Consider the following 15,997-nt stretch of genomic DNA (forward strand, 5'->3'; position numbering starts at 1 on the left):
CTTATCTTTTACCTATTAAATATTACAGATAATAACTACGTAGGATTTGGTAGAATTTAACTTGGTTGGAGTACTCATGGATATAATTGGGTACATTGGAAGAACAAAATGTTAACACAATGCACAGTGGTATAGTATGTCTTGTTTAAATATTTTTATCAAATGTATATCCATGATGGTCTGGCAGTTTTGCCAAAGAAAGTGTTAATAAAAGTATGAGTAAGAACTTTCAGGTGATTAGGCTGCTGCAGATGACTTCAGGTTTTTTTTTAGGATTCTCTTGGATTTCAAGAGATTCATGAAGTGGCAGTATCTCTCCTTGTCCTATATTAAATAGAGATTCCTCTTGTTGGTAAAATAGCTGGGAAAAATAGGGTGGACATTTTTTCTCCTTTTCTTTTCTAAGTTTTCCTTTCCTTTAAAGATGCAGTCTACAGACTTTTCCTGCCATGAGGCTACATTCTGAGGAAGTAGCATATTCTGGTCAATTTTAAAATTGGCTGCTGGCCTGCCATCCAAAGTATTGGCTTCATTTTTAATATTTTTAATTTCTTGTGGTCACAGTATTGGAGGGGTTTGTAAGCAGCATACTGCCCACAAGTGTCAGCTTGGGATCAGCATACTAAAGATCAATAAAGGGATTTCATATTTATTTTTCTGACTTATTGAAATATTCCATGTAATAAACTAACTGTAATACATTTTTATAGCAGAAACTTTTATGAGTAACACAAGGGCAAAGAACTAAGTATTTTAAAAATGAGAAATGTCTGAAAAGAAAGAAACATTTTATAATGTCTTCTTTTTTTTTTTTTTTTTTTAGTAGGGAGTACTTTGCTCCTGAATGAGTATCTCATATCTGAGACTTTGTCTTGCAGTAGAGTTTTATTGCTTATTTAAAATGAGATGGAACTGGAGGCTCATAACAGCATCTTAAGTCATCATGGTGGCACTACTTGGGACAGCTGCATTTATTTATGCATTTAAATTGTTCCTAACCAAAACTTTGGAGCATGTAAGAGCTACATGGTTTCATAATTGAATAAAGTTTTATAAAGGTCATAAAAGATTAAGTAGAAGTTCTTGTCTCTTAGCATGAGAAAGAATTATTTAATGCAATATATAGTACAGTTATTAATAGGAAGTAGAAGAACCAGTTTAGCTTACTGCAAAATATGTTTTTCATAGTAGTTAAGATGTTTTTGGAACACTGGAGGCCTGAAAAATGCATACTTTAATAATGATTTTATTACTTCATGGCAGTCTAATTTCTGTAATTTTTTTTCATGTTACTGCATAGCTTTATGCTAATATGTGAAAATGGTCTTTCAGATTACAAATTGAGCTGAAATTACATTAAGATGCTTGTTTATGGAGAAAGAATTTGCTGTTTTTATGCTGCTATTATAGTGACACTGATTCAAGGCAAGAGTTTATTTTTTTACCTTTTTGATGAACAGTGTCAGGGTCTTAACCAGAATGCATGAGAAGATGCCCCTTTCATCACTGTATCCATCCTAGGTATGCACCCAGACTCAGATCAAGCCTGAAAATATTTGGTGCTATCCCAGGAAATGGATTTGTGGTTTGAACCTTCCCTGCCTAGAGCAGACACTGAACCTCTATGTCCCTGGCCCGTAAGTCTCCTTGGCATTTTGTCCTGGTTAAACTCTCATGACAGCCAGGTTTGAGCTTAGTTCTTTAGAATTCACAGGGCAGAATTCTGGGCCAGAGACCCTGAGTAGAAAGAGGTTTGTGTTCTCTACCACAGCTTGGGTGGGTCAAGCTCCTGGAAAGCATCAGCTCCTTATCCTCTGCCTCTGCTGCTTGTGCTCTACCGGTGTTTCGTACTGGTCATCTCTAGGCAGTTTCTGCCCATCGTGCAGGATTTCTGGCTCCTTGCATGGTTCAGGGAATGGAGGTACTGAACTTCAGCTGCAGGATTTCACTCTGGGGACTAGGTGCATGAGATTTACACAGTGGAAATTCTAGGAGCCTAATAATCTAGCCTGCGCTGAAAACATATTAGATTGTGTGAATAAGCCTGAATGTAAGACCTGTATTAAAACTCAGCTGGCTTCTTGCCCTGAATATTCTCGTCCGTGGTTATTTGAAAGATGGGCTGTCTCTGCAATTGAGAAAGTTTAGAAGGTGCTTGCTGTTGGATAATATGTTTGATGGACAGTTGGGCTTTCAAAATAGAGAGATTCCTTCTTTTGCGTTCATTTTCCTGAGCAGTTATGAGAACTTTTCAGCCCTAGGAATGGAGGCCAGGCACACTTATTTGGGTTAATTGAATAACAAGGGTGATATTTGAGCTCTATATTTAAAATATAGATAAATAAATAATGTTAATTGCTGCATCACAGTTCTCCTGAAACACAGTGATAGTCTTTTCCATACTTTTGAGAACGTTAATACTGTTGTAACTGAAGTTTTTGTTCATTCTCTCTTCTTTTAAAAGAAACTAATAATTGATTGATTCTGTGATTTCCATCCTTATACTATTTCACAGTCAAGTGAAACCCTCATGATCAGAAGTAGGAGCAATTTCGTAGCATCCCAGTTACTGTTTGAGAAATAAATTCTTCTGTCTTAGTCCCAGAGAAATGATCACATGTCCACACGGTGCTTCAGGAATCTAAGGGAACCCCTGTTCCCTGCGCCTCTGGAGGAATTGCATTTGACTGAAAGGAGCAGCTGCTGTGTTCTCAGAGATGCCTGTTTGATTAGCTGGAATACATACCCCGTTTATTGTATTATGTCACTAATTTATTTATTTTCCTATTTTTATTTGTAGTAAACTTGTTGCTCTTGCTGCATTTCAAATCCTTATGCAATGCCTGACCAGAATGTTCTATGAACTCCTTGCTTGCAGTTGTCCATTGTAAAGCCGCTGTGCAGACGATCGATTCTGTTTGCTCTCCTTTGCCTTCTCACCCTCCCTCATGTGGCAGAGATGGGGGAATCCAGTCCTAAGGCTGCACAGCAATCAAACAGGCTGAACTGAAGTCAGGTTTATCATACTTCAGGTTTCCAGTCTTTACACACAACTTTGTAAGTGAAAGCTGCTCTTTGAACATCAGCAGGGAGATGGTGGATGTTGCTCCCGCATGCAGGGGAAAGCTGGGATCCACGAGTTACGCTCCAGTTCTCGCTGTGTGTGTAGGTGATGCCATTTCTCTGGCACCTTCCCTCTGCGCTGAATCCTAAAGACCCCAAGATTCTCCGTTTCTTTCCCAGGTCAGATGCAGAATATCCTTGTTGTAGAGGAGGGAAATTTGCTGTTTATTGATAATAAAGTTCAGCTAAGACTATCTTGGAAGAAAGAGAATAGTAAGACATGTATTTCATAGAGAAAAGTGAACAAATGGTCCTTTTTTATATTCTGGTGTGACATCTGTCACAAAAAATGTTAAAATGGCATATGGTGGTTTTACATGGAGAGAAAAATGTAGTGTTAATAATTGTAGTTGCCATGGATTTTATATACAACATACAAACAAACAGAGATACAATGAAGTACATCAGATCTTGCATTTAGAAAGAACCTTGGGTTTAAGGAAGTTTTGTTAAGTCTGTTTTTGGAGATTTTAAGTAACAGGATAAAATGATGAAATGATGTTTAGCATTTTGTTGTGTCCTCCTGTAGCATGGCCTTTTATTTTATTTTCATCTCATTCTTATTTGCTGTTCTAGCTGTATTAGTAGGAGAAAAATAATTTGGCTGCTAACTTGCTAGTTTAGGGTTTCAAAGGGCCTTATTAGAAACTGATGTAATTTCATCCTCTGGCCCTTTTATATAACAGAGTGCATATTTAGATTACTTCATTTTAACCTAGAATTAAACAATAGATTGCAGTACTGTAGGACAGAATGCTAGCAGATGTGTGAGACTTGAACTGAATAAATCCATTTTTTTCATCTTTGTGGAGTGCGGACAATCATTAACATTGTGCACTAGGTAAGTTATTCCTTTTTCATCAGATTATATAGCGTACTTGTTCTTGCATTTATACCTCTGCTTGTAGTTAGCCGGTCCCTGGCCGGTATTGTTTCCATGTTTTCTTTTTTTCCTCTTTTTCTTTTCTTTAACATGTGAAAGTGTCAGCTGTGATCCCCTTGCAGATCGGTTTTCAGTTGTAGTTAGTTCATTGTCGCTTAGTCCCCAAACCTGCTGCTTTTAGCACAGCTGTGTGGTGCTCCAGCCCTCCGCGATGGGCAGTCGGAAGTTGGAGCATTGTGGAAGTTGGAGCATTGTGCTTCAATAGAAGCTGAATTCAGTGAAATGAAAATTGTTTTCAACTCTATCTTGTTTAAATATTTATCATTCTATTTCTTTGGTGCACAATAGCCTTTTGTAATTTGTATTCCTGTAATATCATTATTTATAGGACTTGCTATATTGCAGGCAATTCATCTTGTAGTCAAACTGCAGAATCAAGGAATTCTTAGTTGCAAAATACCTCTGGAAGTAAGTTATCTAACTTCCAATAATGAATTGCTGGCATTATGCTGAAATACTTCATTGTTATGAAAGCAATTGGATTTATTAAATATCAGTGAGTATACTCTGAAGGAATTATGGATTTAGCAAGCAAAAATGGTTGCCTTAGTGAGTCATTATTTGCTTTTAGCTAAAAATAGTCATTGAAAAAAATGGCATAATTTTAAATCAAAGTAAAAATCAACATGTCTTTTGAAGCCGCATATTAGACAGTTTCTTCAAAATTTTCTTTAAAACCTTTGGTAGACACAGAAATTGCCACAGTGACCATTGCCATAGAAGACCCCAAATTATCATCTACTTTGAATTACATCAAGAAACAGATTGTTAGAAAGAATATTAGTGGAACTGAAAGAATATTAGAAAATTCTTTCTAGTAGAAAAGTGCAGAAAATTGAGAGTGCTGAATCTTACGTACTACAACAAACTTGATGGAAAAGCATCAATATTGTTCTTTCCTCCCATAGTACCTTTACATTTGGCACAACAATCACTGTGCCAGTAAGTATGTTTTACCTTGCCCTCTTTTGCTCCAGCATTCAGTTACTTACATATCATAATCCATCAGTGACAAATTCGGAGGGACCTTTCCCAAACTACGTTAGAGGTTGTTTATGTGTTATATATTTTTTCCCATTTACTGTTTGCAGATCATATCAGATGAAGTTCAGAAGCAGATGATGCATTTTGACATTTAGAACACACTGAGATCATTCATGTTTCATATGAAACTCATGTAATTGGAGAAATGCAGTTTAGTCTTGAGCGAGGACACAGATATTCCCTGTTGTCACACACTTAATAGAAATGTGCTTTTATTTAACTCTTCTGAGTTAAGTAAAAAATTAAAATGATTTAAAAGCAGCATTATTCAAAAGCTAAATAGTTACTGTCTTATATCCAAGCAAATGTAATAGAATAATATTCATAGTTTGTAGCTTTGCGAGATGAGGTGGGAAAGGGAGTTGACAAACAAACAGGAATGCTTAGTCCTGTCCTATTTCCTATGGTTCAGCTCTCCACCTATTTTCTGGAGGTAGCTAGTGAGACTCAGGGGCTTAAGTGGAAAGGCACCATATGGGCTGTTTTTAATAACAAGGGAAACCAATAGAAGAAATGTGCTCTGTTGCCACATACTGTCCTTGGAGTGCTGACAAAGACTGACTAACACACAGCTACTGTACAGTTTGTTATGACTAGTATTCATGGCTCCGGAGAGGTCCTAGGCTGAAATTTTACGGATAAAGCTACGTGGGGAAGTTCCTGCTTCCATCAGCTACATGAGCTTCCCTCAAACTGGATATTGTCTTTTGCACGTGGGGCTTGAGAGTTGCTAGATACATTGAATTTTCTATTAACAGTGATATTGTAGCTCTGATGATCTAAGGAGAGTAGTGGCAATTTGTATAGATGAAATAATATCTATATTCCAGGTGATACCACTGGAAAAAATGTAATACACTTTGTGGTACAAAAATATCTTTTCAGGGTCTGAAAACTGGGCAAACTTCTGGATAGTGAGGCTTTCTTTGTGACAGCAGGAAGGGCTTATTTATCTAAAAAGAAATGCACACATATGTGTGTGTATTATATGTTTTGAAACATCAGGTAGTATAGTAAAAGATATTGCTCCTCCCATTCTCTTTAGGGAACAGTGCTTATCTAAATTAAATTATCAATATCTGATAGACACATTTTAAGTTTTGCAGCTGGATTCTGTGTATAAGATACAGCATTTGATAGAGCATTTAAATGCCAGATTTACAAATGGTATATTTTAATTGATATTATATTTTATATATATGTCATATATACATATAATAATGACATATAATATATTACTTATATATGATATATTATATATCTTAAATTAAAATGGATCATGAAGTCCAGATATCCAGGTCAGATTTCTACGTGAGAAAAATAAATGAATATTGTAATTTCCCTAGGACAGTGGTTGTACATCAGCTTAGACTTCTGATTTTGACTATGTTCAAGTGATGTTCCGAGTTCTGCAGAGAAATATAGAACATTTGACCATATGGCAGTGAATCGATCTGCTCTAGTCTTTTAATTTTGGTGTGATTTTGTTACTCTGTAAGACTAAAAACCTAATGCTTTCATGTCTATTAAAAGACTATGTCTGCATTTTCATGCGAAAAGTGTGGATTACACTGAAACATATTTGGTTTATTCTCATTTGATTATTGTAAAAAGTCCTGATACAGCAGGGCACTGAAAAATGTGTGGGACTTAAGGGATGTGATTAAGTCTATTGAAATCAAATGGGATTTCTCATGTGCTTTAAGTTAGGCATGTGCTTAAGTGCTTTTCTGGAAAAGAGTTGGAAATATATTACAAAATAAAAGACATAGTTTCAGAAATATTTTATTAGCAAACACTTTTGAATGATTTGTGGCTATGAATAATATTTGTTTAGCATCATATAGCAGTCAGGGTTTCTTTCTCCCTCCTCTAGTAATTTTTCTCTGAGCTGCACCTCAGTATCTGAGTGGTTGACTTGGAAGTCAACTTTTATTAAAAAAGAAAAAAAATGATAGGGAGAAATGTTAACATTTTAAAATAATAAAGTGGCATGAGATGAAGAATATAGCTTTACTGACATGTTTTATAAAATATGTCTTAAGCATACTGTACATATCCAGATCCATTAAACCACAGTCACATCTTTGCCCCCTTTTATATTACTCTAGTAACTTATATGTGAAAAAGTTAAAAGCATTGAAAAATTATGACGACAGTGGGTAAAAATACTTTTACTATATTATAATTTAAGGCAGAATTTGTCTCAGAGGATTCCATTAAAGATGCAAGAGATAACCTGTATATTACATACTAATTATTCATTTGTAAAATAATTTGTTGTAGGATCAGTTATGTTATTGTGATTTATGCTCCACCCTCCTAAAAGCAGCCCCCAAATGCCAGCTGAGAATACGAGGGCCACAGGGTGCTTTGCAGAAGCTGGTTAGCTGTGTTAGCAGCTTGAAAGTAGCTACGCGCTAGCGCAAGGCTTTGGTCCAGGAAGGCCACCTGCTCAAATGCACAGCTCTGCTGCTATGAACCATCTCCGCCTGGAGCACTTAAGAACCTGTACGAGGAATTTATACCTGAAAGCCTGTGACACCTCCAAATTTTTTTGTGTGTTTCGGTGGAGTCAAGATTTTCACCTGTTCGAAGAGTTTAATGCACTTTGTGTTTTGTGTAGTGAAAGAAAAGCCATATACTGAGATAGGAGCTATCTCATGGTCGCATGATGTCATTTATAGCATTTATTTTCAACGATACGCACTGGAAAAAAACCAACACTGTAGTGAATAGTGATGTACAGTGCTAAAAGGTGCAGAATCTTTCAATATCATATACACTTTTCTAGTGTAACACCTTTAGTATGCTCAATAGTCTGTGGGGCTTCTCTGCCCAATTTCTGAAAGACTTTATAAAATATTATTTTCCAGCACTGACTTTTTTTTTTAATGTTAATGGACAATATGTTCATTTTCTCTCTTTTTTCATTGTTGAGAAAAGATCTACAGGAGTTAGAATTTGATAAGATCAAAGGGAAGAGAATTTGTGCATAACAGGTGTAAAATGTGGGCACTAAAAAGTGCATTTGTCTTATTGTGAGCGTTCATGGATCCTGCTTGTTCTCTTTCCTAAACTTTTCTTTCATTATTGACTCAGGTAGAATCACATGGAAAATGAACTTTTTTCATTAAATGGTGGTTCTCACTGGGCCCCCTGGCAGCTAGGAAAACCTCCTTGACTACGTGCTGTCTTTTCCACTTGTTCTCTATGGCTGTTGCTCTACTGCTAAAATTCTTTTGGCAGCCTGTGGACTGAGTGATGCAGTGGCTAGTAGGAACAGTTGCCTGTAGACTAGCTACTCTACAACCCGGTCTCTGCAGTTCCCTTGCTCCATAATTGCTGATTTGCCTTGAGTTCTGAACCTTATTTTTTTTTTACCAAATTGAGGCAGTATTTGTGCAAATGAGAAGATATTCTTGAAATAATATTTTCAAATGAAGGCTGATAAGCAAATTTCCATGACTTGTGTCTACACGTTCTCTGTGCTTTTTTGTAGGAAGAGGAAATGGAAAATGCCACAGCTAGCAGATTAGGTATACCAACATTTGTGACTCCACATGCCATGCATCTGGAGAACATATTTAGATAACGGGAACATTTATGCACTCTATTTGCACATTTTTTGCAGTCATTCAGAAGAGACAGTTTGCGTGGTACAGCTTCATGAGCAAGACTGTGCTGCCCATTCCCATTTCTTTTTTCTATTGCCACCATTATATTCTGTTTGACTTTTCTGGGGGGAGGAGGATAAAGTTGCTCATATAGAGCGGTTTGTTTGCTGATTGTACTGTGGGAAGTGGTGGGTGGGAAAGAAGAGGCAGGGTATGGAAGTAGATGCTTCTTCGTTACAAATGGCTCCTCAAGCTTTGTCATTCTGAGGGGTTTTAGGTGTAAAACGGTAAAGGTGATTTTTTTCATCCCAGCAGTTCAACTGTTTGCTTAACTGGCTTAAGCTCTTATTTCCCCTCCCCTTCTGAATCTTGTTTTATTTCAGATATGATGTAAATCTGACTGCATGCCAACTTTTAAAACAATGGAATTAAAGTAATTCTGCAATGAAATCTGCAGAACATTTTTATCCTTTCGGTAGGTTTTTACCATCAGAGGGAGCGATGTGATTGAGACTAGTTACCATGCTACCAGGTATTTTGAATCAACCAATATTATTTGTATTTATTTAAACGTCCTCTGCAGTTTTACAAAATTCCTTTGGAATTTTGTATTTATTTTACATTATTTCTGTTTTATAGTTCCATTTTAGTTCAATTTAGTTCCATTAGTTCAGTTTAGTCCATTAGTTCAGTTTAGTTCCATTATAGTTCAATTCTGTTTTATAGTTCCAAGCTTATGTGTAAAGATACTAAACAGTTCTTAAATCTTCTTTTTAGCTTTAATTACCAAATATGGTTCTATCATAAGCAAAGAATCAGTAGTTAAAAACCTTAAAAGATAAAACCTGCAGAGTAGATTTAAGAAAGACTGTACCTTTTGATCATACCACATAAGGCTAACTTTCACAAGTTTTTACAATTAAAATAGAGTGAAAAGAAAAAACTAGCACATATACCTGACATGGAGAATGCATAGATTATTTTTAGTTCCCATTATGGTTTTCAAATTGCATTAAAATATTCCAAATGCAATAACCTAAATAATCAAATACGTTATTTCTGTATGATGACTTTTAAAATATTTTTTCGTTGTGAAAATTGCAGCTCGATGCTAGGAGGAGAGAGGAGAGAAGCCCCTATAAATGAACTAATTTTTTTTCCTTTCATGATGGGCGTAGTAGGCTAGTTTAATATCTGTAAATGTTTTCCACGGTGCAAGCTTTTCCCTAAATTGACAGTAATTAGAACAAAGGTAGTAATAAGAACAAAGCAGTCTTAAAATCACTGCACCTATTAGTATTTGCATAGTCAGGACAATCAGTGAGCCCATCTAGAGGTACTAACATTTTACTACTATTATTTTTTTTTTTTATTTGTGATCAACATTGAAGTGTGCTCAGAGGGTTCTCGGTGCTCCTAGTGGTCAATTACCCTCTTTAAATTCCTACTTTGCCTCAGTGGCAGCTATGGGCCCTCGGAGGTTCCTGGTCTGTTAGGAGCATCTGAAGCCCACTTGCTCACCTGCTGGTCATCATGGACCTTTCCTGAATGCTTCTAATCTCACTTAGTTCTAGGACCAGCTTTACTCAGCTTTTACGAGCCTCACGGCACTGGACACAGAAGTTATCAAAGTAGTATATTAGACTGGTGTTAATGCTTTGTACTGTTGGACAAATCCTACACGCAGGACTAATTGAATCCAACCAGTCTCCCTGTATATACAATGAAGCAGTTTCTTGTACGTTTGAGTTCTACATTGAGCTACTGAATATAATATTCTGTTAGGTATCAATTATTTGCTTTTGAGTTGCTTAATTACTTAGACCACTATGAGTTACCATGCAGAGTTTTGTGCATGACTCCCTTTGAAATCAAGGGACTCTGAATGTAAAAGAACTGAAGGAAATAGTTATATTTTTCTTGCAAAATGCTAACCTTAGCCTGGTGATAATTGCAAAATAAATAAGCAGTAGAGGAAATAATCTTTGTAGGACTAAGTGCAGTTATGTGGTGAATAATTCATGTCTTACTGATCATTCATAAACCCTTTAGCTCTTTTTTTGTGAAAACTAAAATCCAATAATATTTAATTTTATAAAATTAAAAGCAGTTTGAATGCAGCATTTTCCAGAACATCAGCACTGGCCTGATTATTCCTATATAGAATCCCTAGTGTTAATTTAAATAGAGTAGGTTTATTTAATATTTTGAAGATCTTATCCTGAATAAATTACTGAATAAAATGTCTAAGCTCATGTAATTTAACAGTGTACTAGAAAATGGATATAGTAACAGATGTATTGTAAGAGTAAAGGTTCATTTTACGTACTGTTCTAACGCTGTTGGTGTCCTCTGTTTTGGATATTAACCTTACAGAGAGGTCTGTTGAAAGTCTTAGTGTTGAGCTGTGATAAGTAAGGCTGTGAATAACTGGCTAATAGGATATCCTGCCAGATCTAATCAGGTTTGAAGAAGTAATTCTGCTGCTAGTGTGTGTGTAAAGTTTACAGCCCTGCCTTTTTTTTTTTCTTTCCTTTTTCAGTCTAAAGAGCTGTATATTGATAAAGGAAGACTTAAAATTATTTTTCTCTAAAATCTTTTGTGTGTTATACCTACTTTAGTCATGCAGCTGTAGTTCATGGATCGATATTTCTTTTTTAATGAATATTAAAGTTGAATATATGTATAGAGTCTGATCCTAACATAATTAGTTTTTTAGTTACAGAGCTATAAAATTCACCAATTATGTAAAGCCTATGAGTCAGGCAGAGCTACTGTGTGATGAGCTTACACAAGCTAGGAAAGGCAGGAGAAAAAGAGGCACATTTAGGTTCTTTTTGTGGTGTATGGGAAATGGCACATTTTGTCAGACAAGGAGAGCTTGGTGTGTTCTATATGCTAAAATGCATAATGCTAAAAAGCAGCCTGTAATGATCAGAGAGCCTGTACTACATTGTCCATCATGTATGAATGAATTTCTCACATTTTTGAGAAGCTTACTGTCCATCAGGAAGACCTTTGTAAAACTTAATATCTAAATATATTTCTGTTTATGCAGTACTCTTACAATTTAGCTTGCAATTGACTTGTAGGCTACAAAACATGCTGTGATATTCACCCAGTTTACCTGAGAGGGTATGGGGTTAACTGGTGACTTTAATTACCACAGGATTTGAGCCATATGCATGGCAGTCTTGGTTCACCTAACATGAAATGCATTGAAGAGGAGGGACGCCAGCTGGGTGTAAAGGGGCTGGGGAACAGGGCTCTGTTAAAATCCGCAGGGCTCCTTTTTGCAAACCCCATCTGGCATCTCCGAAGATCGGGAGGTGGCCTGCAAGCTGTCTCCTTCCAGTTTCCAGCTGTCTCTTGGGGGTGCTCTTGAGGCCTTTAACAAGCTTGGGATGCAGACTGGGAATGGGGGCTGTAATCTGGCACAGGCAAAATTCTCAGCTGAGTGCTTGGTAGTGCTCAAAAATTATAGTTGCAGCTAGCCTGACTTCAGAAAAACAATGCAGAAAACACGGACATTCACAATGCAGTCCAATCAAGAATCAAGAGTGGATTTTTAAAACCCTTGTCCATATACCATGTACTCGTAAATCTCAGGAAAGTGGGTGGGAAGGGAACCCTACACCAATAAAGCCCATTGGAAGCCTCCCCTTTCTTATTCTATGGGAATGGACATTTCCTTTCTTGGAGTTTGGAACTTCATTGCCTTTAATACTACTTAGTATTATTCCTCTGTCTTTTTTTTTTTTTTTTTTTTCTGGCTTTTTCCAGTTCATCTGGTCCCTGGGTAGTGAGAGGAAGACAATATAGTAAAGTTTATTTTTCTTCATTTTAAGCCATTGTTCAAATGAAGCGACTCTGTTAGTGAGTTTTGGCTGTGCATGGATTTGGCCTCACTTTCTATGTCTACACAGTACTAGTTATCTGGCAATCTGGATTGGAAACATTTTACTGGAGACATTATGGTTTAAGCATTTTAATTTTAAAATCGCTTTTAGGGAAGGCTGTCCTGTAACTTGTAGCTAAGAAGGTTCAAAATGGAAAACATCGACAAGACGATTGTGTATTTTACTGAACTAGTATGACAGCTTTGAGTTATTAAGGCTTTTGCCTGCCTTTGTTTTTAGTAAGAAGGTTCACGTAGCAAGGGAACTCTTTTAAAGAGAAGGATTCCAGTGGATAGATTGGAAACAATGTCTGAAATACAGGAGAATGACATGAATATTTGGAGTTTTATATGGAGAAATTTTCTTCATATACAGGAGCATGCTTGACTCTACTGTCAAGACATTATTTGGTTTCATCATAATTTGCATTTACATATAGAACATAAAATTGGTTTTTATGCTTAAATCGTCTGTAATACCTAACTCAGCCCCTTTGAAAAAATTGTTTTCATTTGAAAAATTGAACCGCAGAAATAGGAATGAATGAGTTATGGTAATTTGCTTGAGATTTTTTAATGCTGAAAGTGAATAAAAGTTGGAAAGGTATCTATCAGAAAAGAATAACCACATTTGTAAATGACAACTCTGAAGCTACTTTGACCAAGCGGCTACGGTAACATAGGGAAATAACAGCATGACTGTCTGCTGTGATGAATAATATAATGAAGATGTTCAGCACAGCTCTTCGGCTGTTGCTTCTGCTAAGTGATAGAGTTTACTTCTCATGTGTCATACCTTTCATGTTGCCGTTGTGCAAAAACATCAAAGTGCTGTGAATGAGTACTTGAAAAATGAAGTAAGCGCTGATTAGGATCAGTAGCACTGATTAGGGGAGGCTAATGGATGATATTAAGTGGGAAGGACTGGAAAAGAAGGGCATGCCTTACTGCCCAGAAACTTAACAATATAAGGAAACTACCATTTGCATGATTGACAGCAAAACCCCGAATCCTCCTCTTAAGGACCTTTCAAAGTTAGTTTCTGACTAGTGAAAGTCTGTCAGTTGAGGTATTTGACTCAGGTGAGAGCTCATGTCCTTTCACGTGTGTTTTTAACCCCTTTGATGTTTTCGGCTAACAGTACCCATCCATTCTGATAGGACCGCCTGCTGGAGGGGAACAGAAGAATCAGTTGTGGTTTTGGTGCTTCTGCTTGGTGTTAGTTTCATGTTTTGTTTTGTTTCTTTTTCCCCCCCCAACAGAAGTGTGAAATAGTTTGCATCTAATACCTTTCTGCCACGTTTAAAAAAAAATCAATAATGTGCTTTAAAAAAGAGTTTCCTGACTATTCTCTTTTGCACCAGTGCAAGTAAACATACAATGATTTCCCTGTTTATAGAAAAAAAATAGAAAATATGTTTGAGATATTTGAGCCATTATCTTGAAGTTTGGGCACAGATATACTAGATTCTGCATAGAGTGTCTCCAACTGTTTGCTTTCCCTTGAAATTTAGCTTTGGAATACTGACTTTAGCAGATGACTCATTCCAAAGCAGGCAGCCCAACTTTGGGTGTAAATCTGTCTCTAAGAGTAAGGCTTTTATGATGGGATGGCTGTCTGTGCAGGAATCTTATCTCTGTTACGATTGCTGGTCCAGAAAAGAGTATTTAGCACTTGACTACAGAGGGATGTAGGTGACGCTTGGTCTTCCATTACTTGATCTACAGTATGCTCAATCTATCTGGGAGAACAAGCAAAGTTGCCTTGTTATCTCTACATAAGTAGGTAAGTTTGTGTGTGTGACTTTTCCTCTTGCCCAGGAGAAAATGTCTCCATTTAAATTAGAGCAGCGCAATGACTGAATTACTCAAGGTCAAAGTCAGCTATGTTTGCGAGTTTGACAGCCATAAGCTCTGCTGGAACTTGGCTTAATTCCCAAGGCTTCCCATTTGACATCATATTGTATATGCTGTGAGGTTATAATGCACTCTAAGTCATAAACTTAATGATGTCAAATTAAAGGGAGAATGGGGAAAAGATACATTTTTAGAAATAAAGAGAAACTGTAGCTGCCTTCCGCATGGAAGGAAGACGACAGAATAAATAATTCTCTCTTTTTGGAGCTGACAAAACTATTCTGCATTAATAAAAAGTGACTACTAGAAGTGTAATAAAAAAAAGAGATTGTGCAATGTGTAGTATTTGCCTCTCTGTTCCGCTGAAAAGGTATATAACTAGGCAGATACATTGCAGGGCTGCCAGCCATCCTTTCAGCATTTTTATGCTTGTTATACATCTTTTGATTGCTTGAACAAAGCTATAACTTCCACATCATTTTAATGGTCGGAGTTACAACAGCAGAAGAGACAGTAAAGAACTTGTTCTCCTCATTATTCATGCAAGTGATGTGTAATAAGTGAGATGTTCCTTTTCAGTGCATAGAAATATATATCACCTTCACAAAATAGCCTTTAAACAGTTCTCTTGTAGATGATATTTTTAAGCAGCTGTAGAAAATAAAAATATATCCATTCCATCCACCTGTCTTTTCATCTCCATCTACTTGAAGAGAAAAGAATAAAATCCCTTATGTAGAAGAAATACGTAAAATTTCATTAGCAGTGAATTTATGCTGTTGCAGATGTATTTAAATGGTCTTTTTTTTCATTCGGTACAAGTCCACTTTGAGTTGCAATGTATTTAAGTTAATCTTCTGGGAGAAGAAAAAAGCTTTTCCAGAGTCTGGTTTATGATGAATGGTAGTCTAAGGATCATTTGTAGTCTCATTGTATGCCTACATATACTGGATCCTGTCTTCAGTAACTAAATTCGGAAAAACATCCAACATCCATGTTACTACCAAGAGATTTGCAGTGGATCATGACAACATTTAGGTACTGTAAAAACTTAGATGCTTTACTTAAATGTACTAAGTGCCCTCTAAAAACATGAGTTAAAGACTGAAGCTACGTATATTGAATGTGTCCAAAAAAAGTATTTCTAGTAAGCAGAACATGACTGCTAAGTGGCGACCTTACACTTTCACATTATTCAGCATGGGTCTTCTACTTATGGCAGCCGGGATTGACACTGTGTGTAAAATTTTCCTCATTTTATGAAATATTTTGCACTGCCTAATACTGAGTTGTACATTTTAAATCATTAAACTTCAAAATTTTTAAACTGTCCTGCTATGTAAATATGTCTACAGTTTGAAGTGCTTTTTGGCTTTAGAAAAAAATATTTAAAATGATACTAAGATTTTCTACCTCCAGTAAAAAGTATCTTCCCTCATTCACATGACATTAGACTCTCTTTCAGTTGTCTTTTGTAGCCGTCTGTATTAAAACATTATTGTATATATTGTGTAG

General features: G+C 36.4%; 1 protein-coding gene across 1 annotated transcript in view; it reads left to right on the forward strand.

Moving 5' to 3' along the window:
- EYA4 (EYA transcriptional coactivator and phosphatase 4) overlaps window positions 1-15,997 on the forward strand; it is a 125,078-nt gene that overhangs the window by 200 nt on the left and 108,881 nt on the right. The gene's annotated exons all lie outside the window — the stretch shown is intronic.

This window comes from Tinamus guttatus, unplaced genomic scaffold, assembly GCF_059628265.1.
Source record: "Tinamus guttatus ecotype Peru unplaced genomic scaffold, ASM5962826v1 Tinamus_guttatus_pri_ptg000525l, whole genome shotgun sequence".
Classification (NCBI taxonomy): Eukaryota; Metazoa; Chordata; class Aves; order Tinamiformes; family Tinamidae; genus Tinamus; species Tinamus guttatus.